The sequence below is a fragment of the Contarinia nasturtii genome, unplaced genomic scaffold (assembly GCF_009176525.2).
Source record: "Contarinia nasturtii isolate CC-2019 unplaced genomic scaffold, AAFC_CNas_1.1 Cnas_scaffold_285, whole genome shotgun sequence".
NCBI classification, from domain to species: Eukaryota; Metazoa; Arthropoda; class Insecta; order Diptera; family Cecidomyiidae; genus Contarinia; species Contarinia nasturtii.
Window position 1 is genome coordinate 4,806,369 of NW_022197640.1, and position 26,862 is coordinate 4,833,230.

A 26,862-nucleotide genomic window follows, 5' to 3' on the forward strand; every position below is an offset into this window, starting at 1 on the left:
CTATGTGCAACGGACGGTAGACACAATCAGGAAAATTCTTGTGTTTTTATCGTGTTTGATAAAATGATATCCTGGCATATGAATACATGAATACGATCCTAATATGGAAATGGAATATTTTAGCCTTTTCCAAATGGAACAATTGATGCGAGCTGTATAAGCGCGCAGTTGATTGAAATGGAAAAATCTCAACAGCTGATTTATACGGGCGTTTGTTTGATATCACTCGTTCGCGCGTCATTTTGGTATTTGTAGCCCCAAAGAATTTTGTGTGTGCGATAATATACATACCACGCTCTGCTCGCACTCCATTTAAAGCAATGTATTGGGTTTCGAACACGCAGATGTGCTGCCACCTGGTATCTCAAAGTTAAGCTGCTATAACGCACATGCTTCTTGCAAATGAAGAAGAAGAGGAAAGCAATGTCTTTACATAGGGTTGAACTTATAAATGTCAGAGAGCAGCTCAACTGCAGTGTTAAAAGTGCGATTGCCCTTCGATACATACAGTGTGATTGCAGGCTGTTTAACGTGAAATCCTCCCCACCAGCGTTATTTCGAACGATTGCAAATTGTATGCAAATAAGTATGAAAATTATGTGGATTGCTTTCTCATCCATATTGAATGGAGCGAGGCGTTATTGCACGTATCGTGTTTAAACTGTATCGTTAATTACGCGATATTTTGACACAAAATCAAACAGAAGAGCAAGTCTTCATTATAGATGATGTTCATTCTACTCTCTTTTACATTTTCTATTTCTTATTGGTTGCGCTTGCACATCGTTGTTGTTTAAAATGCATTCTTCGAAATGCAATATATAGAGAGAGAAATGTGGTGCAAGATATGTCTAAATATGTGAGGATATGAAGAGAGAAATAGAAAGAGCAAGAAAAAACTTGAAATTAGTTTCGTTAGTTTTCTCAGCTGGAAGTTGTTCGGTAAATGCACGCTCCTTGAAAAAGGTATGGTCACACACGATGTTGCGAATTGTGAAATATGTTGTTGTTATTGCAGCCCCACACCATTCGTCGTATGCCATACACACAGACATTATTTGTTGCACTAACTTGCCGAACAAACCGAAAAGTTCCTTTATTATTATTATTTATTCTCTACTTCTTGTTAGTAACATATATGCTCTCTTTTTGATTTTGCTTCTCTCTTCATTTATCGTTTTTATTTTCTCTCTCTCTCTCGTTTTGCTGTGTTATATTCTTTGTCGCGTTTCGTGCAACGTAATTTATAACATAAATTAGACAATGGAGCTGAGCGAATGTGCAGAAATGCAAGTAAAGTTGCTTTTAATGTCATTGAATAAGAGTGTAGTGTGTGTGTGTGTATGTTCAGTAATTTTCAGTATATTTTCCGCCATGTTATGTGGTTGATTTCGATGAACGGTATGTTGTGCCGTGTATGTTCCTTATAAGCAGACACAGCGCCAAATGAAAATCGTTTATCGCATCTCATTAATATGCTTGAAACGTGTACTCGCCATTGAATATAGAAACAACCGAACCGCACCTCAAATAAATTTGTTTGTTTCTCTCTCTTTTTTCTGGTTGCTGACATTTATTATCATTATTATTGTTTTTTGCTAGCTATTTAAAAGTTTACAACTTGAGATTGTACACTTCAAGATTTGGGCCAACACACACATACACATTTTAGCATTCACATGCAGTTTGCTATAGTTAGTGAACCCATATGCACTGTACATATCGAAAATATCACTATGAATAGATTGAATAACAGGGAACTATGCAGGGGATTAAATTGTGAGAAAAAAGTACAATCATAAAGTTATCACACGAAATGAAAACATCGATTGCACCGTCGACGATGATTCCGAAAAAGGCAAACTTTAAGAACAAAAAAAATATATAGTTCAAACGAATTTCAGGGAGAATTAATGTGTTTTTTTTAATCAGTTGATTCGGGTAAATTCAACCATTTCCGGGTGGAAAAAGCAACAAATCGAATCAAATGGAATCGAGTAAAATAAACGGTGCAAAACTTTGACGAATAACCCGAAACTAAAGAGAAAAAGAGCGAAAAAGAAAACAAGAAGGCATAGAAACAAGGATATTAAGACTACAAGCGATGCGGCGATATGCACATGGACATATAATCATGCAAAATGTTGTTTCTTTCAAGTAAAACTTTTCGATTCAAATACAAGTAAGAACACCGCTTGGCTGGCAACAGCGACACATCGGTGGGGCAATAGCGCTGGAATAGCAATGGTGTTAAAATAAAACTTTCTTGGACGGAAGAATCGTGTGCTACAGCAACCATTTGTTACCATATCGAAAAATGTTCGCACGAAATGTGCTGGCAAGAATTTCTAATTAAAGTTTTAGTTTTTCATTTCCATGTCGCCATTTATAAGACGGCATCTAATTAGGAAACTGTTTTTCATAAACACGCTTCAGTCGTGTGTGTTGGTGCTTGTATGGGTTTAGCTTTTTGGTAATGGCAGGCCCATTTCTTTCTTAACAAGCTCTACAGCTTTACACCCTCAAGATTGACATACAAAATGTGATATTAGGGATGATAGCTTAGTCATGATGGTGGTGGAAGATAAGCTGCGATAACACTCGATGCCAGCACTAAGCTTCCATCAACTATTTTTTGACGTCAACAATGTGTGACTTTGTGGATGTATTCAAATATAAAATCAAAATATCACACATGCAATCGATTGTGTGGCAAAATATTTTCATTTACCGCAAAGTGTCTAACGGTGTTGAAGAAGAAGAAAATGACGAAGATGCTTAGCGTTAACTTTTCTGCAAACAGTACATCAAAAGTTGCTCACTCACTCTGTTACACTGGACCCATTAAATTGAGCTGTGCGTGCGCTCATTTACTGTGAGCTGTAATAATCTATTGTGGGGCACATTCAGAGTGCTCGATTTGAATACAAAGGATTTATGGATTAGTTTGTACAAAAGAATTAGTTACTTTTGACCTATATTTAACGATATGAGCTGCATGTGGAGGACTCCGAGTGCTCAGTGCATTTATGTAGCGCTTTCTTCAAGCGCCTGTTTGTGTTTATGTATAAGCGCGCTTGTGACTATGCATGTCAACACTAACCACCAAGCCGTATACACAAAGTTTTTCGTTCATTCCGTAATTGTCTAATGCAACTACAATCAGCGTATATGTTTCGATCGTCTCGTCTCACATCTCATATTAAAACAATGAATTCGAATTCAAAGTACATCAAATGCATAAACACAAAGCACTCACGAATTATGTAAATATATTGTGTGCAAAATAAACTGGCTTACGACCGTCATTGATGGCAAATATGAAGTAGCTGTACCATCTGGTCGAGAACAAAATTTTACCAGCTAGAAAAAGAGAGAATACGAAAAGCATCTCACAATGAAGCAAATGAGCGCACCGGATGTGACATAAATGTGTGTACGAACACATGAACGGTATGAATTAGGGTTAAAAGTTCTCCAACACTATATGCACATTCAACGTGATCGATCTTCGAATAAAATTGGTGTCTGTCAGCGTGTGTGTTGTATAGTTTTAAATCGAACATTGTGTTCGTTCATACGAGATATGAACGGAATATAACATGTTTCCAACAATGCACAGTCGGGCATATGACGGTTTCTGTATGTGGGTGAAGAAGATAAATCTTTGTATAAATCACGCGAGATTTTAATTATGTGAAAACATCAATATCCGCCTCGTCAACGCTACCGAAAAATTTACGTACAAATCGATATCACGTCACATTTCACTGACAATTATTATTTCTCATAAACACAATTCAATCAAATTGATACGCCTGTATATTCGCATTTTAGCTGCCAATGCATGAGCATATGAGCAAATACTTTCTATCGCAAAGTAAACCACATTCCTGTGGGCTTTTATAAGCAAATAAAGTCGAACGCGCCAAAATTTAATCCATTCAAATTGAATGTGTATAATTAAAACCAATCAAGAACAGAATCGATCTTATTCACAGCGTATAATTGTGCTCTTATCGTGTAGTAGTAACGATATCTGTATATTGCAGTTATCAGACCATGTACTGAGCATAGGTAAATATCCGAGATATTTTTTGAGAATCCGGCACACTCTAACACACGTCTACTGTGTTATATACTCACAAAAACAAAGAAAACAATGAGTGAGTGTGTAAGCATGAGTATCGATCATTATTACCCCTTCAAACGAATTGTGTTTAAGTCACACACGTCGATTCAAGTCATGTACATACTTCGTTTAGAAAGAGCTATAACGTACGTACTGCTCCGTTAAATATCGCATTCGCACAAAATATCTTGAATATTTATCTATGCTCAGTATATGGTCTGATAGTTACGATGGAATAAGTTCACCAGCTTAATTAAAGCTTTTATACTCTTACTAAAATGATACATGACATATTTATTAGCGCTTATTTGTGTTTGATTTACATTTGAAATTATGCTTATACATATTCACCGAGTGCACGGTTTTCTCGAAAACGGTGTTCTATCTCTCTCTCTATCTCTCTCTGTCTATTTACTTTTATTCTGTTGTATTCTGTTGTTATGTATTTTAGACTTTATGTCTGCAACTGGATCAAATCGATAAACAATGTAATTTGGATTCACGTTCCGAGAATTTTGCGAATGAATTGTGCCCATATAGGATGAGCGCATGAGGTTTCATCAAATCCGGCTTGATCTTTTGCTTTTCATATGAAATTGATATGTGATTTGAAAATTTAATGAAACGATGACTTTTAAAAGAATTTTCCCGAATGGAAATTAGCATGCGGAATATTTTGGATGTGAGCTCTTCAAAATGAAATTGCAAAATTTCCATATTATTATTTATAGCAAATGAAAACCTTGCTGCTGACGCATGTCAACCATGCGACCATCTCTATTTCAACCCAGTCTAGACAAAGAATGAGAAAATAGTACGAGAATATGAGCACTTCCAAAATGTCTAGACCTGTGATATTCGGTACGACAGGCTCTCGAAATTATGGTAACATGTTCATTTACGTTTTTAACGATATCCGAATCATTCCATTTGATTGCAGAATTGGCCAAATTCGAAATTTTCTTTGTGAGTTTATTTTTATCATTGTCATCATCGAAATGAAACAAATTAGTTGCTGTTCTACCTTTCCTTCTCTCTGCTGCCATGCACAAGCCAAATATAATGTTGTCAATAACATAAAACTATCACAATGAATATACTCTGTTCAGAAATAATTTCACTCATTGAAAGCTTTGAATGGATAAATCCCAAAGAAATTTATTTATTTTTCAACGACAATTTCGATCTGATAACAAAGATTGAAACTGTTCAAACTTGCTGACGTTGTCGATGGCCGTTTTTTTCCTTCGTTCTTCTCCTGTTTGTTGACTTTATATTTTTTAATTACATTGAAGCGCCGAGCATTCAATACAAAATAGAACAAGTAGAAGCTGAACGTGAGGCCAATGAAATAAATAAGCTGTCAAAAGACGAAAAGTAGAAAAAAAAGTTGAGTAAAAGAGCCAAGGTGTATTGGAATGAGATGGCATAAAAGCATATAAATTGAAGAAGCAAAGAAATTCATTTTAATTGGAATTGGTGGGCAATCGCCGCAGTGTTTGTTGCCGTACTTTTTGCTTTGGGTCATGTTCTCTCTTCCATTTTTTTCCCTCCACAAATTCTCTTTTACTCTCCGGTCGGCTTCTTCATTATATTCGTGTGTCTCCTTTTGTTTTCAGAAACAAATTGCAAAGCAGAATAAAACATTAATATTTTCTGGGCGCTTTATCATTATGATTATTTCACTTTGTTACGGGATCAGCGGAAATTGCGAATGAGAGAAGAGCACAACATGCATTTCAATCTAGGGGCTTATGAGTAAAGTAAACTCACAAGATTCTCATTTAAAGAGTCAATAAGGGTTGACATTTGATTTACCAGTCATCTTATTTTTTTCGAGTTAATGTAAAAAGTCTCAATGAAAGGTCGAAAGCGAATGTCAAAATCATAAGAATTTAGTGAAAGAAAAAATTCGATCAATACATTACGTTGAAATGACAGACCCAGACCGCAGAAGGGTTAGGTGTTGAAATGAAAGTCTTGCAATATTAGTAGCTGGATTCGAACGTAAACCCAAAAATGAGTCACTTAACATAAACACGGATAACCATAGAAAAGTTGCTGCGATGCCGAGCTATCATTATCGTCAGGCTGAATCTTGATATGAAAATACATTTCACATCAAAGTTTTGCCGGGACATCGATTACTCAAAATTGATCTATATTTTAAAAAACTGCGAATCATACATGAAATCGAACCGGAAATACGCGCATTATTACTGTAATGACCCATGTTGAACTGACTCAAGTTTTAAATGAGCCCCTTGATATCAATACACATTCGTGTGCAGGCACACCCAACAAACCAACACCTGTATTCAATTCAACTTTAAATATGATGAAACTTTCACTCGTATGTGACAGCTGTAGCCTTCCTATGCTCAGGACAAATTTGAATTCACTGTTCAAGTTCGAAATGCAGCCACAGTTGGAGTAACAGCGGGAATAACAGCACCAGAAATTTCAAATAATTATCAGCATCTTTATATGCTGAACGGTTGTAGTGTTGTCATTTGCTGTGTGCATCTACATTTTATATTCGTTCGAACCAATGAAATCTCTACCTGAGTGTAAAAGAAAGAGCGAGACATAGAGAATCTGAACACAACTGATATAAATAAGAAGAGGAAATTCGAACGGAAATATCTTTCAAGAAAATTATTCCAGTTTTCTTTGTTTTTCACATTCCATTCGTTATGATCTTCTGTTTAGCGTAGATAGATGGAATATTGTATATGCATGAGGACATTCATTTGCTTCAAAATGTTACAGTACCCATGCGTTTGGGGTTGCTCATTGTCAGATGGTGTTCCTGTGTTTCATGTTGATTATATTTCATTTCGATATCTAACTTTAAAATGTGTAGCAGTTTGATGAAAATTAAGAGTAATATACACGCAGTGTGTCGTGTTGGCATAGACCAACTTGAAATATGACAACAAATTACGTGATGTTTGCGAGCAGTAAAGAAATATACTTTGTAATATTTTCTATTTCACAATGCTATTATACTCTCTATTATTTTGTGCTTTTTTCGCGGAACGCGCGCGTGCAAAACTCCCACAATTTATCCGTAGTGTGTATTAAATACCGAAAGCACACCCAAAGTATACCGGACGATTATCGTGCGGAAAATATTTCAAGAGTGTATAATTAAATGTGTATATACCATAGAAACTGTTTGTATGTGTGTGTCTAAGTAAATGCTGCCTGATTTGATACTAAATAACAAACGCTGGATGTGCGAATCACAAACATATATAGAATATAATTATGTGCAGCTTGCTTACTGTTTGTCGCATCCATATCATTTCCAGTTTGATATGCGTTGCTTGTCGCGAGTAACATTTTTTAAATGCTATTAAGCGTCAAAATAACGCGAATATTTCTCGAATACATAAAGGATTTAAGTATTTATATTCGCCCTAACAATTTACGAGATTCATTTATTTTATTACAAGCGTGCGTTAGTAGACACACGGATGTGCATCATTTTGAAAGAAAATCCGGAGAGATGCTCCTTTGCTCTTTATTTGTTCAAAAAGCCAAGCCACTTATATTGCTTGAATTGCTCTGTCTAGTTCCCGAAATTGCGATGTCAAAAATGCATTTTTACTCATAATATCACAACATAAAATTATTAAATTCAATTTTGCAAGCAACTATGGATTTTATAGTTAAAATAAGATTTTGTGTTTGATATGATTATTCGCTCACCATTTTTCTCTTTGTTATTCGTTACACAATCGATTTCATCTCGTTTACTCGCACACTGTTTCTTGTTAACAACAAGAGTCTTTTTGTTGATAATCGTGCGTCGTTTGGTCGATTCTTATGATTTCATGGATTTTATCTTGGGAAAAGAAAATCATGTATCATTCGCAGTAAATTGGTTTTCCGATTTCGATTTCTGATAGAAGTGTGTGTGTGTCTTGTGTTCGGCATCCATTTCGAGCTTTTATCCCATATCTATCGTTTTATTCGTCACCATCGCCACAGTTGTCGATACAATTTTGTATCAATTTTTGTACTCGTGCAAAATGTTGCTCTCTGGCTCCTTCATTCGAATCGTGTGATGTTTTCGATTCGAATTTCCGGATGCATTACACCTCTGTCTGAGAACCCATGCGAAAAATTAAATCCACATAAAATGAAAAATGTTTCGGAACTGACAGGGCTTTATCTCGCTTTTATCATCATTAATAATTTGAACCGCATACTATGAAAGTGGCATACGGGGCTCAGCCATTTCACAGATCATCCGGATTTTCTTTGGTTAAGAAAAAAAAAAACAAGAAAAAAACTCGAAAGTGATGGTTCAATCTTTTCATATCACTCGATAACCTAATCTAATGTTGCAATATTTCGCATGCATATACATTTGAATTGATGAGAATAATATTGCGATTTAATTTTTAAGTTGAAAAAAGCATTTTATAAAAAAAAATCAGTAAATGTTTGATTTGTATTTCTATTAGCTCTCGTTGCCCAGATTCATTTGCCTACAAATTCATTTTTTCACTTTTAAGTAAAACCAAAACTTATAAAATTTGAGGCATTTTCCGGAGTAACTGGGTCTTGCAGAAAAGTGAATAATAATTGTGAATAGTAACTGAATTTGCAGAAAGGTCTTTTTGAAATCCCATCTATATCATGAACAATCTTACTCTTATTAAGACGTAAAATCTCCGTGTACCACCAGTTATGTTGCATTGATATTGCTTGACGTTCTTTTATCGAAGCTTTTAGAAAGCCAGATCCAAAATAAATTGTAAAAACGTAAAATGCATCAAATAGGCAACAAAAATTTTCAATCATTTCCATGAACATTTAATAAGACATCTGACTAATGTTGTTGCGATTCAATTATTTTTCGCAACAATTGTGTTTTTCAATTGATTTCCGCGTCAATTATGCCGTATTGATTTGAATGATAAAACCTTGGGATACGATGAGTACAAGCATGTGCGCTTATTTGCTTCCTCTTTTCACGCTTATGATTTGCATTGATATTCAATGCAGCGATAGTAATTCATGCTGAAATTGATATTGAATCGAGCGGCAAAAAAGCGTGAGCGTCCAACAAACCATACAAAACACAACCAGACAATAACAAAACGAAGTTGAAAAGCAAAATGCATTTGACGCATGGCACGATAAATTCAAACCTATAAGTGCAAAAAATAAATCGAAAACAAATCATAAGAAATTCATTGAATTTGAAACAATAAATTTTCGTCTAATATTGTTGTGAGCGATGGTGTTCCAGTGCACAGTTCGTTTTAAATTCGTTTTGATCATTTCGAAAAATCACCAAGTGGGAATAGAAAGAAAATATTGAATGAAAAATAAATAAAATAATCACAATCTAAATATATATGACCAGCACACTGTCTGTGTATCAGCGGCACACAGTACACATAGCCATGTTTATCTATGAGCAATTGTGATGATTACAACAATATTATCACGAAAAAAAGTAAGCAAAGGTATTAAACGAGCGAAATCGAGAGAGAGATAGAGATAGAAAGCAATCGAGCACGCATTCAATAGCAACAGTGTGCTTATACTTCAGTAGCTTCGTTTCGATTTTGTGCACGATTTTCGATATGACTCTTTTTGTGTATTGTATTTGTTTAAATCGCAATTTGCGTTTGTTCTGTTGCCGAGCTGCCGCCGATGTTGTATATTTTTATTTGAGTTGAATGCATTGCAGTAAAAATTGCATGCAAAAATTGGATTTAAAAACCGAATAATCAACAAATAAATGCGGTGAACGAGCGAAAAATATAGTCAAAGCTTAATGTGATGATATCGACAATAATCCAAAGCATCTGAAAATCGTGTACTTTATATTTTAATCAAATAACACTGGAGATGCGTGCTGTACGTGCATTGCTGAACGAATGAAAAGAATAAAAAAAAAACAACAGAAAAAATAAAAACAGAAACATCATCGTCACATGTTTCGAGCGAGAGCTGTATTCTGAGTGACTTGAATGAGACGTACAAGTGCACAAGCGACAAATAATTTATATATTGTTAAAATTGTGATTCATTGACAATGACAACTGGAAACATCAAAACTAAAACAATAACTAAATGAACAAAACGAAGAAAAAAACGGTTTGTAAAACAAAACGCAAACCAAATATCCAACAAACAATTGAAAAAATATGTATGTGTGATGGTCAATGCGAGACGCTATCATAAAAACACACGAACAACAACATTCGTTACGTTTTCGGTTTATCTGGCCATGTGTTTGACAAAATGCAAGTAAGATTAAGTAATGTGTGTACAGATGTTATTCGATAAAGTTCGAAAGCGAGCAAGTAATTTGTTATAATTCGGTCAAAATATTGTGTAGAGAGAACAGTGACACAGTGCGAGAGACAGTGAAAGAAATATAAAATTCGTTGGGATTTGATTACAATTTGTGTTTTGCCATATGAATTTCGCATGTCATTTTTCACAATGTTGTCATCTCCAACAGTATTTCGATTGTGATAATGATCGTTGCGTTTTTTATATCTTTTTTCTCATTTATTATTGTGCTATCATAGAAATTTACTGTTAGACTGTATCTTATGTATATGCATTTATGTATTTTTGTTGTATTTCTCGCAGCTGTTGGATCGCATCATACAAATTGTATGGCATTTAGCTAATTTCTTCTTTTCTTCGATTCGAAATGATGGAAATTATTTCGAATTTTCTAATAATAGTGATTAGAACAATAAGTAGCATATGCAACCTATAATACTGCGCCAGCACTGCCAGTGGTGCTTATTTGGTGCTCCAACAGTTTTAATAGAGTTATTTATTTTTGTTAGATTTTTTACACTTAAAATCCAAATAAAATTTTGAAAACAATCTCTTATTCTTTTATTCATTTCGGCTTGTCGTGACTTCAGTCTATAGCTTGACTATTTCTGACACAATACATTGTTGCTTATGCGAATATTAATGAATTTGCTCAAAATTCGTACGTGATTATGAGCACTTGAAATGCTGAGTATTTTTTTTTTCTGAGTCTTATAAGATACTCTGCACGCTATTCATGTTAAGTAAACAGATATTGGCGCCCTCATTTTTTGTGCAAAATAATAACGAATTTTCATTTACTAACTAAACTATGGCTAATATGAATTTACCTATATCGAAAGAGGTGACAGTGTTCTTGTGTCAATTTAATGATGTGTATAAATCGAAGGTGAAGTGATCGAAATAACCTGTGACATCGTCGAATTGCTTACAACACACACCATACGAATATTATTCAATTCCACTCTATGAATTCTGCTATCTATTTCATCATTTACTTGCAATTTATGTGTCAGTTCATAAAACGTGTGCTCATTTATCCGTGAATTTATTTGAGCTACTAAAAGGAAGTTATAATTTATATGACATCATATTTCTAAGTTACCATTCTTCAACTTTCATTATTTACCGGTGCGCGGCATTGTTTCAACTGCTACGCTGCCATCGAAACGAAGCAAAAAAAAAGAGTGTAAAATGAGACGGCACACTAAATGTATGCTATAATTTATGTTCAATGTACATGAATACCGATCATTGTCATAATATTCATTATCATACTGTCTAATAACGCCAAATATGCAAAATATATCCGAAAAAAGAATACACACAAACATCCATACATATGATATGGTAGAGAAAATATATTCATATATCAATACAGAACAAGTGAACGAATATGTTTTGGAAAATTATTTCAAATAAAAATATGTTCTTCTATTAAAATTTATTTACATTTTTGTTGGGCTGAGAGAATGAATAACACGCTCATATGGTTTGCACGTACAGTGGTATGTGGAGTGTGCAATGTGATGATCACGAGAAATGTGCGCGGAGCAAAAATGCCAAAATGTGTAGATTCGCTTTTTATTAAAATATATGGCGAAGCAAGTCGTATAGAGTGCCACAGTCGAGCCGCAATCGAGTCAAACCAATACATACACTCGAAGATGATATGCCATAACATTGTACCACAACACGACAACCAAAATACACGCAGTTATATATATATATATATATATCGTGGATGCCGCTTTCTCTGCTTCTGCGCGGTGCCTGTTGGTTGTCATTTATTGTATGATAAATGATGATTATACATTGAAAGCAAAAGATTGTCTAACGAAAATGAACTATAGGAAGGAATTAATGTATCCGTATATTATACAAAAACTGAATTCTCTAATCTAAATTCTCGCCCATGAATGTGTGCACGCCGTAAGTTATGTAAGTGACACACATGCCTTGGTCTAAATTGATTCTCGGCATTTGTTCGAACGACGGCATTACGACGAGACAAATCGCATACCCATTACGTGAAAGAGAGAATAAGAGGAAAATGAAAGTTGAAAAAAAAAAAACAAGTGTGCGTTCATCTATTTTACGCTACAATCCACATATTATAATTTTCTTTTTACTCATTGATTTGAGTATTTGCATTTGAATTTGCTTTGTGTAGGAATTCAATGTGAATGACATATTTGCATCGAAATTCAAGCTTTTCTATGCGGTTCACGAGAGATTACGTTTGGAATGTACTCGCTCGATCTTGGTGGATAATTGAATTTAAGCGAATAAAAAAACGAAATACTAAAAAGAAAATAAAAAAAAAGAAATCTTGCTGCGTTCTCTCTGCGTTTTGAAATTTAATGCTCTCTTTGTTTCTTCTTTTGCAATCTAAATCGGCGTTTATTTTCGCTTAGTCTCTCGTTTCTCGCAAATCGCTACCAAATCTCCCGACCAATATTTTTTGATTGCACTTGCTTCAATTAAGATTTTTGTTTTAAAGTACGCGCAATTTATCTTTCTGCATATACTTTTTGCCATCTGCAGAATTAAATCGAAATTTAGTTTGGTTGTCGTCTGTTTCTCGTGTACAGTACTTTCGAGCAAATTGCTGCTAAACCGAGAATAAGAATCTCTTTTACAGGCTGTGTGGCGTAGAGAGCGCGTACGAACCCAGGATCCGAAATAGAACGAAGACAGTGAACGAGGAAATGATTGTTCGCGTGTGGATGTGATTTGAGTAAACCGATGTCCTCGCACACCGCACACTTCTCACAATGTATTTAATTAATTGCTCCATTATTCTCATTCATCATCATCGCTCCGCTTAGAATGTTGCAAAGTACATTATGAGAATTGTATATGCGATAATGTTTCTGGCATTGTTGAGCAAGCCATTACATTTATATTGTTCACGAGCGTCATCATGCCAAACTCATGCCATTCTGTCGTCATTTTTTGCATTCATTTAATTTCGCCGTCGTTTTTTATTCTTATTTTTCTTCTCTGTTGCTTGTTCTGCTACCCCTGTTTTCATTGACACTTTTTTTTGGCTGTGCAGCGTCCTCGGCTCCTTTTTTACCTCTTTTTCACGTCAGAATATGATTACGTGCAGAAGCTCGTATTCTTACATATCAATACACACATAGTATAATATACATATTTTATGTGTAATATTTAATATCAATTACATGAGTTCTGTGGCCTGTGTATACTCTTTCACTAACTGTAAGCATTTTTTATTCGTTCGTTATGGATATTTTCAATTCATTATAAAGTGTGAAATCAGTTAATTCACTGTTCTACGATGACATTTACGACATTGGAAGTGAACAAGAGAGAAAAAAAGCTGTCGTGATGCTCATATTGCTATCGTGATCTTCTTTGATTCGCTTTCGAAATTATACAGATCATCGTGGCGGGGCGACGATATTATTTTGCTCACTTTTTTTTCGTCGTTGTTATTTATTGTTGTTGCTGTTGTCATCGTCGCTGTGTGCATTTTTAAACGCAAACGAGTGTGACGACTCAAACACGCACCAACAGTAAATAAAAGCATGAGAATGCGTGCGCGGGAGAGAGAGAAGATACAAGACAATCGGCTCGAAAAGTGAACAAGTGAAAATGAGATGAAAAAAATAGAATTGCAAAGAATTTTTCGTTGTGGAATTTCTTATTTCATTTGACTTTTCAATTTTATTCTTTATTCAATTCAACAGAGGCGACAATTTTATCAGCTTCAAGAACTCATTCACTCTTTTTCTCTCGAATTCCATGGCAAATATATGCGAAGGACAACTTCTTTATTATCAACTGCTTTATTTCAGGCACATCGTACACATGAATCCATTGAATGTAAATAACTCGCATTTTGTCTAAACTCCTCGAATCATTTTTTTAAATGAAATGTTGTTTTGTGTGTGTGTCTGTGTGTGTAAATGGGTCTGCGTATCTTCTTTCGTCATTCAGAGGTCACACGAACCTACTGTTTTGGTCGATTCATTCTCACCCCATCGTCTGGCTACGATTTGTTTTTCAAATATTCATATGGTTTATGTCATGTTGCACTGAATCCACATCGAAAAATGTCAGTAAGTCATTACAAATGGGCCGGAGTGGAATTTCTATATCAATTCCAATGGAATGAAAACGCAGACTACGCGTACCAACTACGATATGCAAACTACACAGTCTTCGTTTTCACCCCTGTGACCATTTCACCAATGAAATCGAAAAGTCCAATAAAGTGATGTCGAATGTTCCAAATCCTTCATGAAAACAAACTCACATTTCAAATAATAAAGAAAAAGACTCATCACACGTCTAAAAAGGTCGTTTAAGAAAAAAAAATACATATAAATATTGAAATTTCTTTCTACCATATGCAAATGGTATAGTAATCAGTTTACAGTTAGAATTTCCCTTTGGAATTTTTTTTCTCGAGATTCGTCAGAATTGGGCAGAAGATTCTCTTTTTTCATACGCTTTCTAATACTATTCTCTTTTCTACTCTCTTTATTTCATACAAAGAAACTCACATTTAATTTCATTTATTTGCAAAAGTGCACAATTTTCGAATCCGCATGTTTCTGACAACAGTGTGATCAGTAGTCAAATAAAAAAATACCGACCATTGATTCATGCCCGCCTGATTGTTTTTGCGAGACTATTCACCGACTATATAAAATGTCGATGTCATTGCCTATAACATTTTGCGACAAAACACAAAAATATTATTATTTTTTTAAAGAAGATAATAAAATGTTTGTTATAGTTAAGGTCACATTTTCGTCAGATATGAATGCATGAGTACGATGTTAAACGTTTGAATGCAATGGTGTGGCTCCCATAGTCAATTTTCATCAATGAGATTGTTGTGTAGCAAGCATTTGTATTTGAACAATGATAGAAGCGAACTCGCGCATAAACACACCCATACATACAATTCGATTTGCCTTGAGAAGTGCACCTGTAAACAATGTACACGACATTTGAAACATGACTTTCAAACACTTGTTTATTTACATCGTATGAGTGAATTTTTTTTTAAATTTATTTTTTCAATTGGGTGAATTCTCTTACATAGTTTTTAGCAAATGACGGCATTGCATATAAGTAATTTTCTATTTTTATAGCACGAGTTTATTGTGTGTGTATATGTGTTTTTTTTTCTCTTCTCTCGTTTCGTTTGCAGCTGTGAAAGTTTTTAATTCGGTTTAATGACAGAAACATGATTTCAAAGGCATGAACTTGACATTTATCGTTCATTATTATTACGTGTACCTAGTTAAAACACCAATAGTGAATGACTCGTTTGCCGCAAATCAGCGCACGTGTACTTTGTATTCTTTTTTTTATTACGTGAATTGATATCTATAGTAGAGAAACAGCAAAAAAAAAAAACAATGAGAATCGAATGTGCAATTGAAATGAAAATTATTGCCGTAAATGGTCTTTTTTCTCTCTTCCGTATCGAGATTGTAGTGCTTTGTGTTTATATTCACTTGTTCATGTGTTTGTATACTTCGGCCGAAACTTTAATGTGCTTATCCTTTGAATTCTTGGATGCCTGGAAGCGTGCGCATTCAAAATTTAATTAAATAGCTAATCAATTGCATTTGGACAAAGTGGATGGACGAGTATGTTGAAAAAAGTTTTACCGGAAAAAAAATGAAAATTAACTTTATCACTGCAACAGTGGAATGTGGAATGCTATAGCTGTAGAATTTGTTATGATACTAGTTATAGTTATGTTGTGGCCGACATTACGACTGCGAAATCCAAACACCAACTATGATTTTTATCTGTATATGTAGATTCCATTCGTTCGTTGTATGGTCTTTTATATGGATCCATTTCCAAATAATCAAATTTTCAGCTCTGAATAAAAAAAAAAATGAAACCAAATCCAAGAACAAAGAGGTAGAAAAAAAATATTTTTTTCACTTCGCTGATTGCATACAAAAAAGCATGTAGCCAAATGTAAGTGTAAAAGTCACCATTTCTGCATAGATGCGGAACAAATACTCTGCAAAAAAAGCTCTAAATAAGGGAGGAAAAAAAATTAATTAAATAAAGTTGGAAATAAATTGAAAACTGAAATGAGAAAAGATAGCATTGGCGGCGAAAACCAGCACGAAAATGATTGCAAAGCTGTGATATTTGAAAATGCAGTGCATTAGCAATAGAGATGCCGACACTGATACATCGTTGTAAATATATGCAGTAGCACACTATAGTAAGCGCTGTTGTTTCGCATTCCATAAACGAGAAATATGAGCAGAGGAGCGAATCAAAGCATAAAAAATCGTTTTACTTCACACTCACTAAGTTCTCATTTCTACACACTCTGATTTTCGCAATGAATTTTTTACAGTCCAATAAAACAACAACGGCGAACGGGCGGATCCGCGCGCTCGCTCAGCCACCTGCACCTCTCGCATCAAATTCGTTGCACACATTTTGTTTTGGTTTTGTGTGCGTGTGCTGTCTTTTTGCTATGTAGCATAATCTTTCTTACTCTTATCGTCGCGAAATTCAATATTAAGTGTCACTGAATGAAGAAAAAATTGCATTAACTTGATTGAAATTCAATCAAATTGCAAAACAACTATTTTCGTTCGATGTAGGAGCGGGCGATCGATCGATCGCAATCACGATGAACATGACTTTCGCAATTGATTTCAGAATCTTTTTCAATTTTAATATTGAAACTCATCAGTCATGGAATGATATTTCAATGGATGAATTCAATCAGTATATGTAGTATTTCTTTGACATTCAAATTGTGAGCATTTGGTATGAGTGCTGAAGTTGCTTTTCCAACGTTTTTTTTTGCGTTGTGTTCTGGCCAATGTAAATGTATTTATGTGAAACATGTGCATTTTATGCATCATGTTGATTCTTCTCTTGACATTCTGTTCAGATTTTATATATATCATAGTTACGATTCCTTTTTATTTGTTTAAATTCATTCGCTTTGGCCTAGATGCAAATTTAAAACACACACACACACACACACAACTTACATAAATACACATCATTATAGCTCGGAAAAATACGAAAACAAACATTTTTATATGAATTACAATGGCGACCAAACAAAAAACTACACAGCTGATGGTGGCTCTTTTGAAACAAAACAAAAAATAAAATATAAATTTATTTCTGAAAATGATAAGTTTTGTAGTTTCCAAACAGGTTACGTTTTTGTTTACATTTTATTGCTGACATTTAAACCGAAATGCGCTGGATATTCCAATAATTTTGTTGGTTTTGTCCCCTTTTTTCTGACTAATATTATTTTTATATGTAAAGAATGTCTGTTTTAAAATACACAACTTTCGTATATCAATAACATATAATTACGCCACTAAGGTGAGATATGGTTATCAAAATACACGTTTGTCTTAAAAAGGTAGATTGTCATCGATGAACTGGAAAACTTCATTGTAACGATTATATACTCTTTAATGGAATAATAAGTGTAAATTATAACTATGGTTAGCCAAATTAATGCTCTTTTTATTGCATAATAAAAATGACATTTTTCATAAACATGTTCGCATCATCAATTTTGAGCTATGGAACTGAACGTCATTTATTAGTGCAAAAGTATTCTATTTGATCACTATATTTTTTATTGTTTTTTCTTCCTCAAATAAATTAAGTTATCCAAAATGATATTATTTTGAACGAGCGTGATTTTTTGTGAAGTCGCTTAGTTATTATTGTGAAATTTTTATCATGCAATAAAGTAAACGTAAAGTTTCCAGTTGCAAAAGAAGTGTTTACTCTTATTATATACTACATGGATTGATAAGTAAGCTACCTGACGAGAACGGGATCCGTTAATGTCAAATTTGTGTTGTTATTGACAAGTACCTTCCTTTAAGTTCCTTATAAGAAGACTCGGAAGTTAGAGGTCTGGAAGAAACCAAACTCAAACTTGTTTCTTATAATGCAAAAAAATCGAATTAGGTTTGTGAAATAAACACCATTTTTTGCATATTAAGTCAATGAAACGAAATTCTGGCTTGCTTGAACTGTTTGGACTCTCTATTAGAAAAAATAAAATCGATTGGTAGCTTTATGCCAATGTTCAAGGTTAAAGTCCCAATCCCTATTAATAAATAACGTCCCATAGATCCTATGCAATGCATTTTGGGGTCATTCGTGTGGTAGATAGATACAGAAAATTCTGTTTTAATCGACGAAAATCGCCCATTAGATTTCTCCAATGTCGGAATATGATGGCGTTTTATTTTCAACCAAAAGTATGTTTTGACGTAGATGGCCCACTGAACTGCAGTGTTTCCAATCGTTGGATTTCTCACATAAAACTGCTTTGGAAAACCATGCAAACGGTACCAGTATTTTAAAATTTGAAAAGCGAATCGCTCACTACGTAATTCCTGTTGACACCTATATCTTTTACACGGATGAAAGTTCAATATAATAGTTTTGCTCAGTAATATATAAAATGGATTATTATGGTCTATTGTGACGTTTGTCTCTTTCAAGAACAGCCAATGAATTCGATTCAAATGTTTGTCAGTAGTCTTATAAAAGGTGGTACTTGTCACAACTAACAGATTTGATATTATTTCCTCCGATTTTCATCAGGTAGCTTACTTATCAGCTCATGTAGTAATTATAAAAATGCATTCTAATTGTTAGTTTCAAAGTTTGCACATTTAAAAAAAAACTAGTTTAAAACTGTACATCGTATAGTTAAGTATTTATTCGTACGAATGAGTAAAAAAGCAGGAAACAACAAACAGCAATCGTACATTGTGATGTATTCTGTTGTTCATTATGTGCATGACTTTTCATGACTTACTTTTCTGATTCGAAGGGAAGAAAATTGCTGCAATCGCTATATGATTTGCGGTATTGCCATTGAAATGTCAATGATTTACAGTTGCGAACACGATGATATAAAACATCACTTTGAAACGTGGTGATGAAAAAAAAAAAAGAAGAATGAAGAAGAAGAGAAAAACAACATGGATAGAGAACAAAAAAACGAGAAAATTCCGATAACAAAAACACTTGTCATTCAGATTGGTGTGTGTTTGTGTGTGCTGAAGGAAAATAAAATTTGATTAGATGCGTGCACAAACCACGTCTTTCTCAATGCCAATACACATACATTTCTTTCGAACTTTTGTTCGTCTTTTTTTAGTCTGCACCTGTTCACATATTTGTTTATTCCGTGTGTTGATTTTTTACCGTCTTCTTCGATTTGGTTTTGGTGTGCGTATTTTTTTTCTCTCTCGATTCGCATTATAGCAGAATTGTGTTTTGGCGACTCGGTATTTCTTTTTTCGGTCTCCAACTTCGATTTCTATTCCATGTGCGCGCGCTTCTGTATCTTACACTTTTCTTGTTATTATGCTTGTTCTTGTCATTCATTTAATTTCATTTATATCGGCCCCTCTCGTTTGGTTGTTGCTTTTGTTGTGATTCTGCAATGTACAGTATACACATTCAAGTCTACTTAATCAAACTTTTATTTCGACTTCTTTTGTTCGTTCTTTTTGGTTTGTGTTCGTTGCTTCCTCTTCTTTTTTGCACCTCACTTCCGTCTTTGCTAAAGAATGCCATGGGCACACACACCTACATCATCGTTCGCCACCATACTGTCACTGTTCTAAAGCTATCGTACTACCTTTTCTCCATCATACCTACACCTTTTGTTGCAACACTTTTATTTTCTGTTTCATTCATTTTGCGCGTTCACTTCACACTGAACTGTAATGAAAACATGCTGCCTATACAATTCACATTTGCTGTATATATTTCCATCTTCAAAAATACGGACATGTATCGTGATTATCGTTCTCTCTCTTTCTGCGGCTCAATTCTTTCTCTACTTGAATTGTACTCGACCATGGCACTTTATGATACCAACATCATCATCAAATATTCTGTTCCTACTCACTGATTTCTCTCTCACACTTTACTTCATTTTATTTCTCGGTTTCGACTCTTCCACTTGTGCACAGAAAGTCAAAGCGACTTGAATCGAAAAAACAAAACACACTGTCAACAGCTTGTCGTGCTTGATAGCAAAGTCTTTATCTGTGCGGTCGATGGCTTTGAAGTATTCATAAATAATCATTTGGGGTTTCGTTGCCTAATTACGAGAAGCGACAATAATGATAGCAACAACAAATTTGCATTTAAAAAAGAATGAGAGATTTTTTTGCCCTAAGTAATTAAATACGAAACAAAAATTAAACCAAATAAAAACAAACTGAACACAAAAACAAAATGCTATACTGGCCAAAGTTTATATCAACACGATGACACTTTCGCAACCTCAAATCGCATTTTCTCCAGAAAATAGGATGTTATTTTTTGTGATTGTATGCATTGCAACTACGAAGCGCACAACAAAAACAAACAACCAAACTCCATGGAAGAGTATAAGCTGAAAATATAACATTCAACGAAGATGAACAATGCATTAAACATCCTAAGAATAAAGTAAAACGAAACGCAACACATAAAAAGACAGAACGGGGAAAAAACCCTGCAGTTTCTCATGAATAAATTGAAGAATAATACGAATTGAATTAAGTGGAAGACGAGTGTAATACAGTTTTGTGTATCGTCCGTTTTCGAGTCGTCGTCCGGTTCATTTTCCATTCAACGCTTTGATCAGACAACTTTTCAAAATGGTTCTAATGAAGAAGCAGCTTCTTCTACCTCAAATAAAATCATTACCGAAACCCGGAATCCAGAAGCAGTCGTGTGCACAATTCACATGTTTCTCTCCACCCCACGGTGTATCTTTGTGAATGTATGTACATTCCTCACTTCATTTTCCGAACGGAATTATTTGAGCCAAAACCAACAGCTCAAGTTTCTGGCCGAGTTTTTTTTTCTTTTGCAAATATTCACGTCACATACTGCTAAAATACACGTTGTGCGTTGAATTAAATTCATTGCTGTCATTTTACAGTAATTTTCGTTTTGTTCCAAACGATTAACAGAGAGGCCGAAGTTTAAAAAAAAGACACACACACACACACATACATATCAAATTTATATTCTAAACGCGCCAATGATCATAAATTACAATTTGCTTGGTATTTTTGGTTTAATTCATTTGGGACCAAATAGTTTTCAACATGATATTGAACTAAAATCTTTGGTCCACCACATATATACATCGATATTGTGAAAGTGAAAACAAATGGATGCGATTGGCATTGTGGCATCGAGGTGTCGAGTAAAAGTCGAAGGAAAATGCATGTGAATGAGTCATGTATTCGAAATTTATAATAAAGATCCTGGCCAAAAACCATATTTTTGTGATGATAAATGGGAGCATGTCTCAGACCAAATGGGTTTATTAATTAATATTAAATGGAAGTGGTCTCATTTATTTTGATGCCGTTGAAAATGGATCGACAGAGATAAAAAGAATAATGAATCTCTTCCAATGCACGGCATTTAATTCATAGCATTATGTGCTTTCTTCTAATTTTGTTGTTCATATGTCATGAAAAATTCATGCTAACGATTTGAGCAGATATTAGCCGAAACCATCAACGACAAAACGAAGGAAACATAGACAAACAGAGAAACCGGATAAAAACGGAGAGAAAGAGAGATGGAAAGAGGAAACTCAATAGGTGAATTTTCATATTTGAATGAATCGACTCGTTTTTCCAAATGGAAATTCGTAATGACAACATGAGTTTTCATTGCATTATTTATCTTGAAATCAAGTATGTCAAGATGATAATACTAAATACCATAAACCAAATGCTAATGCAAATATCCGTATGCAAAAGAGCACCCAAAAAGATATTATGCTTTACCGCAAACATTTTTTAATGGGTTGATATAGATAAAGAGCGAACGCAAAACGTTTGCGCTTGAACGCGCACACGACACACACACACACACACACAAAAATAATACCAAAAAACGACGTCAAAACATAAATACATTGCGAATAGGAAAAACATGGAGCGGAAGAGAGATAGACATCAACAACAACAACGAATATACCAACTGAATCAGCTTTCTAGAGTTTAACATTTATTTGCATTTTGGAATAAAAAAGAAACATTCTCACACACACACACAACGACTAAATGAAATTCCAATCAGAGAAAATGAATGGAAATATCTGCGCTAACATTTCGTGATGCTCAATCATGGTGCATTATCACAATTCTTTCAGCATTTGTATATTTAGCATTTTGGCTTCGAATGCTTGAGTATTTCATCAAAAATGATTATTCCGTGTTGCTTTTTAACCTCTCGCATATATTCGCATTTGAAGCGCCACAAAAATGTGATATAAACGCGATCAAGATAAAATTGGGAATTGTCTCGGAAGCAAACAAACTCACAGTTTCTCACACACATTCGTTAGAGAAGAAGAAGAGTAAGAGATACACATACGCACAACAAAAAGTATCGCGTCCAATCACGCTATCTACATTTTGACAACGTAGCACTTCATTCTATCGTGTTATTTCTGAGTTTAAACTGAGAGAAGATTTTCGTTGAAAAATATAGAATAAAAAAAACACGGCCAACGTGAAAATGCAATGTCGATGATAAAGAAAAACATAAATTAGCAGTGACAACAACGACAAAGCGACAGCGACACCAAACGAAAACGAACAAAATAATGTTACGCTGTCAAGTGCCTAATAATAGCCAATGCTATAACGAAATAAACTGTGAATGAGCGAAAATAAATCTCAGTGGGTGTGCGTATGTGCCCCTTCAGTTCTTTATTTTACTTAAACCTGAAGTTTCTTGAAATAATTTCCAAATTTCTTTTTTTCGTCTGAAATAACTTTTCGGTTCGATTCGTTACGCATTTCTACACATTTAGCGGTAGAAACCATCAGAAACACCTGGGCTCTGGTACAGTAAATCCCATTCAAACCGAATGTTGGAAGAACAGTTGTCTTGATATTATATTTCGTTTCGAAATTAAAAATCATACGAAATTTAAAATGGAAAAGTTTCAAAACGATAAATTTTACACAGTAAAATAAATAGCAACCTGCAAAATACACTCATTATGGAGAACGTCAGTTCGAAAATAAAAAAAAAGTCAGATGAAAGAGTGATCGAAAATCGTTTTAGTTTGAGAAATCGGTGTGCTTTCATTCTGTCTCGTGTACCTATCATATTATGAATAAAGTAAAGGGAGCACACACATTTTCATTAATAGCGATGACGCGAAATTTCGTTGGTTGAATATATGCGAATGTTTAATATATAAATTGTTTGAAAGTGATAAATGATTTAATTCCTTAAATTATATGCGCTCGGTGTATCTACGATGTTTTACTTGCTTCATATTCACATTTTGCGGTCGATTGTAGCGCCTGTGAGTAAAAAAGCAGCTTGAATTGTTCGTGCTCTTGTCGTCGTCATCGCCTTTGCGGCCGTTAAACATTTTGTCTCTGTTCTTTCACTGTTTGTGCTGTAATCGCGACAAAAAAATTTCACTTTTACTTTTTGTTTCCGTACACTCCGCTGTGGTATTCGCATTTTTCGCCGAATCAAAGAATGTGCGCGTTCCGTTTGTATTTCTCTTGTTTCCATTTTTGGCATGCCTTTTAGCTTTAATTTATTAAGTATGAATGCACACCAGTTTTGTGTTACGAAAATTGAGAAACAATTTAAAGAAGTGTAAAATAATTAAAATAGCTGAAAAGCCCAAAAGCTTTCGACGGCCATCACTTGAATAAACTATGGCAGGCTCCTTAAAATTGAACATTAATTAATTGAGTAATACTCTCTTACGTTAAAGCATCTGAAGATGGCCACTTTAAAATCGGACAGTAAGTCCGATGATGTTGAATAAAAAGTGTGTATTTACTTTTTAGTAAAAAGTTATTCATAGTTGATGGTGGTCAATGAACGGAATAAACATAAAATCGCATGATTTTGGCAACGATGATGATGATGACATCGACTCAGTTATTGCCACACTTTGCAAAAGGAAATGAGAAATGCCATAATGAGAAAAATATTGTAATGTGTCATATTTTAATCTTTTAATGATACACGAACAGAAGCCAAGCTACTTGAACGACTGCAAAGAGCCAAATAGATAAAGTAACAGATAAAGGGAGAATGAACGACAGAGACTGAAAAAGAAAAAAAAAATTAATTAGGGGACAAAAGAAATCGAGCATGAAAATTTCTGGTGATTAAGTCACACGCTTGAGCGCTTCGTGTTTACTGTCCGTCCCTTTGGCGCAATAATCCGAATCGACACACACTCTCTTGGTCTATCTCATTGATTTCAAACGCACAACGATGGCAAGATATGGTAAGGTGAAATAAGCACTGCTCTTGTGTTTGTCAGCGACATGCTGAAAAAGGTATAATCAACGATTTGTTTGGAAATATTCTTTTTCTCTCTTTTTTTGTGTGTGTGTGTGACTTAATCACTCAATTTGCATATACAATTACTTAGCAGTTTGCTATTTTCGTCAATTTCTCTTGTGATACATCTTGTGTAATGTGGTGGCTTTTTAAATGTGCTCAAGAACGAGCCCCGGAACTTCAGTTGACATATTTTTTCCGGAATCATTAATTTTAATATTAATTCAGATTTTGAGGAAAAAAATGTCGTTGTCAGATTGATGTCAAGTTTAACATAAACGTGCGCCTTTTGCACATCCAACACAATGAAAAAATGGCAATTCATCCGACATTCTACGGAATTTCCATTTTTTGTGTGCCATTCTTTGTTGCAGATAAATCCAAATTTTTTGTTTACCCATCGGTTATATATTATTTATATTTTCATTTAAGCACCAATGAAATGCTCTGGAAGCTTTTTTTTTTCATTTGATGCGCTCCGATTTTCCAAAGAATTGACGAAAGGGTAGAAAACTGTTATTTTCACTTTTTACACAAAGGCCCATTATAAGAAACGAAATCGCTTGAACAATAAAACATCTGAATCAAAGCTGTGAGCTATTTATAAAATCAATGAATTTTCATAAATTTCATTCAAGTGATTATACGATAAAAAATCGCAGAGAAATCGAATGCTAGCGGGAAAGTAAATGTTTGTTCCTAGGGGAAATGATTCAGTTGCGAATGGACCAACTATATTGAAATTGTAAAATAATTGGTTACTTCAATAAAAAAAAGTAGCAATAATCCGCCAACAATTTGCAATAAATTGTTACGATACAAAGGACGCAAATTTTATGAATTGTCTTACTTTCTTACCGATTTCTTTGCGACTTGGGCAAATTATCGCATAATTCGCAACGTTTTGATCGAGATCCGAGCCCTTGTTCATAACACGAACTATCGGCGATCGAATTAAGTGGCTACACGCAGCAATGTCGAATAGCGCACGCAATACCAATAAGAATGAAACTGTAGTAAAGTGTGCAAAAATGCGTGCTATAATAGATTTAGCATGGTATCGATTGGACGCAAGAAGCAGTGGTGCTTGGAAGTAAGAACGAAAAAGGCGAAGTAAATCAGTTTTAGAATACGTTTTGCACGATTTGTTGCATTATCGATTAGAGTAGTTCTTTTTGTTTTATTTTAAATCGAAAACGAAAGTGAAAAATTGCCGACCATAACCTTAGATTCTATTTTCTCTCTATCTCGATTTTTTACAGGCTATTCATGCTAACTTCCATAAGTTTACTGCCACTTAATATTATTACGATATACTACTTTAACCACCATCATCGTTGTGATTGTCAGCGCAGCAATAACAGCGGGGCATAAAATTGGCCATTCGGAACAGCAAAATAGTAACACAGAGTAGCACATTGAGTATAACGAAATTCACCGTTCGCATGTGTGTCAGCATAGGCACAGACACTTTTGATACAAACATACTGCTGAAATGCTGTCAATTGATGGTATGTATAAAACAATACATAACAAATATAAGTCTACCTTACACTTATTCATAAGTCTTTAGTTTGGAATTATGATACACGAAACTCTCATGAAAAATTACTTTAAAAAATTTAGTTTTCCATTTTGTATTTGATTTTGTTCATTAAAACGATGAATTTTTTTTAAATTTCCAATTTTTAACCGTACAAGCACAAAACTGACTGCACCAAAGGGCGAAGCAGTATTGTGTTTAGATTCCATTCATTCAATTCCACTCAAAATGAATTCCACTTGAATTTAAATTGGACTCCACTAAACAGATACTCCATTTATTTAACACATTGATGCGATTTTTTTAACTACCGTAGTTTTCCATTTTCTTTTCCCTCGATATCTAAGTATATTTCGTGAATTTAGTAAATGTTAAAAGATATGTAAGACACACTTGAACCTCATGACCTTTGATCCTAAATGTACCTTTCCGTATCGATATTCAACGCAAACTGCAATGAACTATAATCAAATTAAAG

General features: G+C 34.3%; 1 protein-coding gene across 4 annotated transcripts in view; it reads left to right on the top strand.

Annotated features, from left to right (window-relative positions):
* Positions 1–26,862, top strand: part of LOC116337394 (octopamine receptor beta-2R) — a 104,499-nt gene that overhangs the window by 21,392 nt on the left and 56,245 nt on the right. For 3 of the 4 annotated variants that reach the window (XM_031761913.1, XM_031761914.1, XM_031761917.1), the window contains one exon: positions 26,104–26,352. The exons of the other annotated variant lie outside the window; for it this stretch is intronic. The gene's annotated coding sequence lies outside the window, so the exon portion shown is untranslated. The remainder of the gene's footprint in view (positions 1–26,103; positions 26,353–26,862) is intronic. 4 annotated transcript variants of the gene reach the window in all.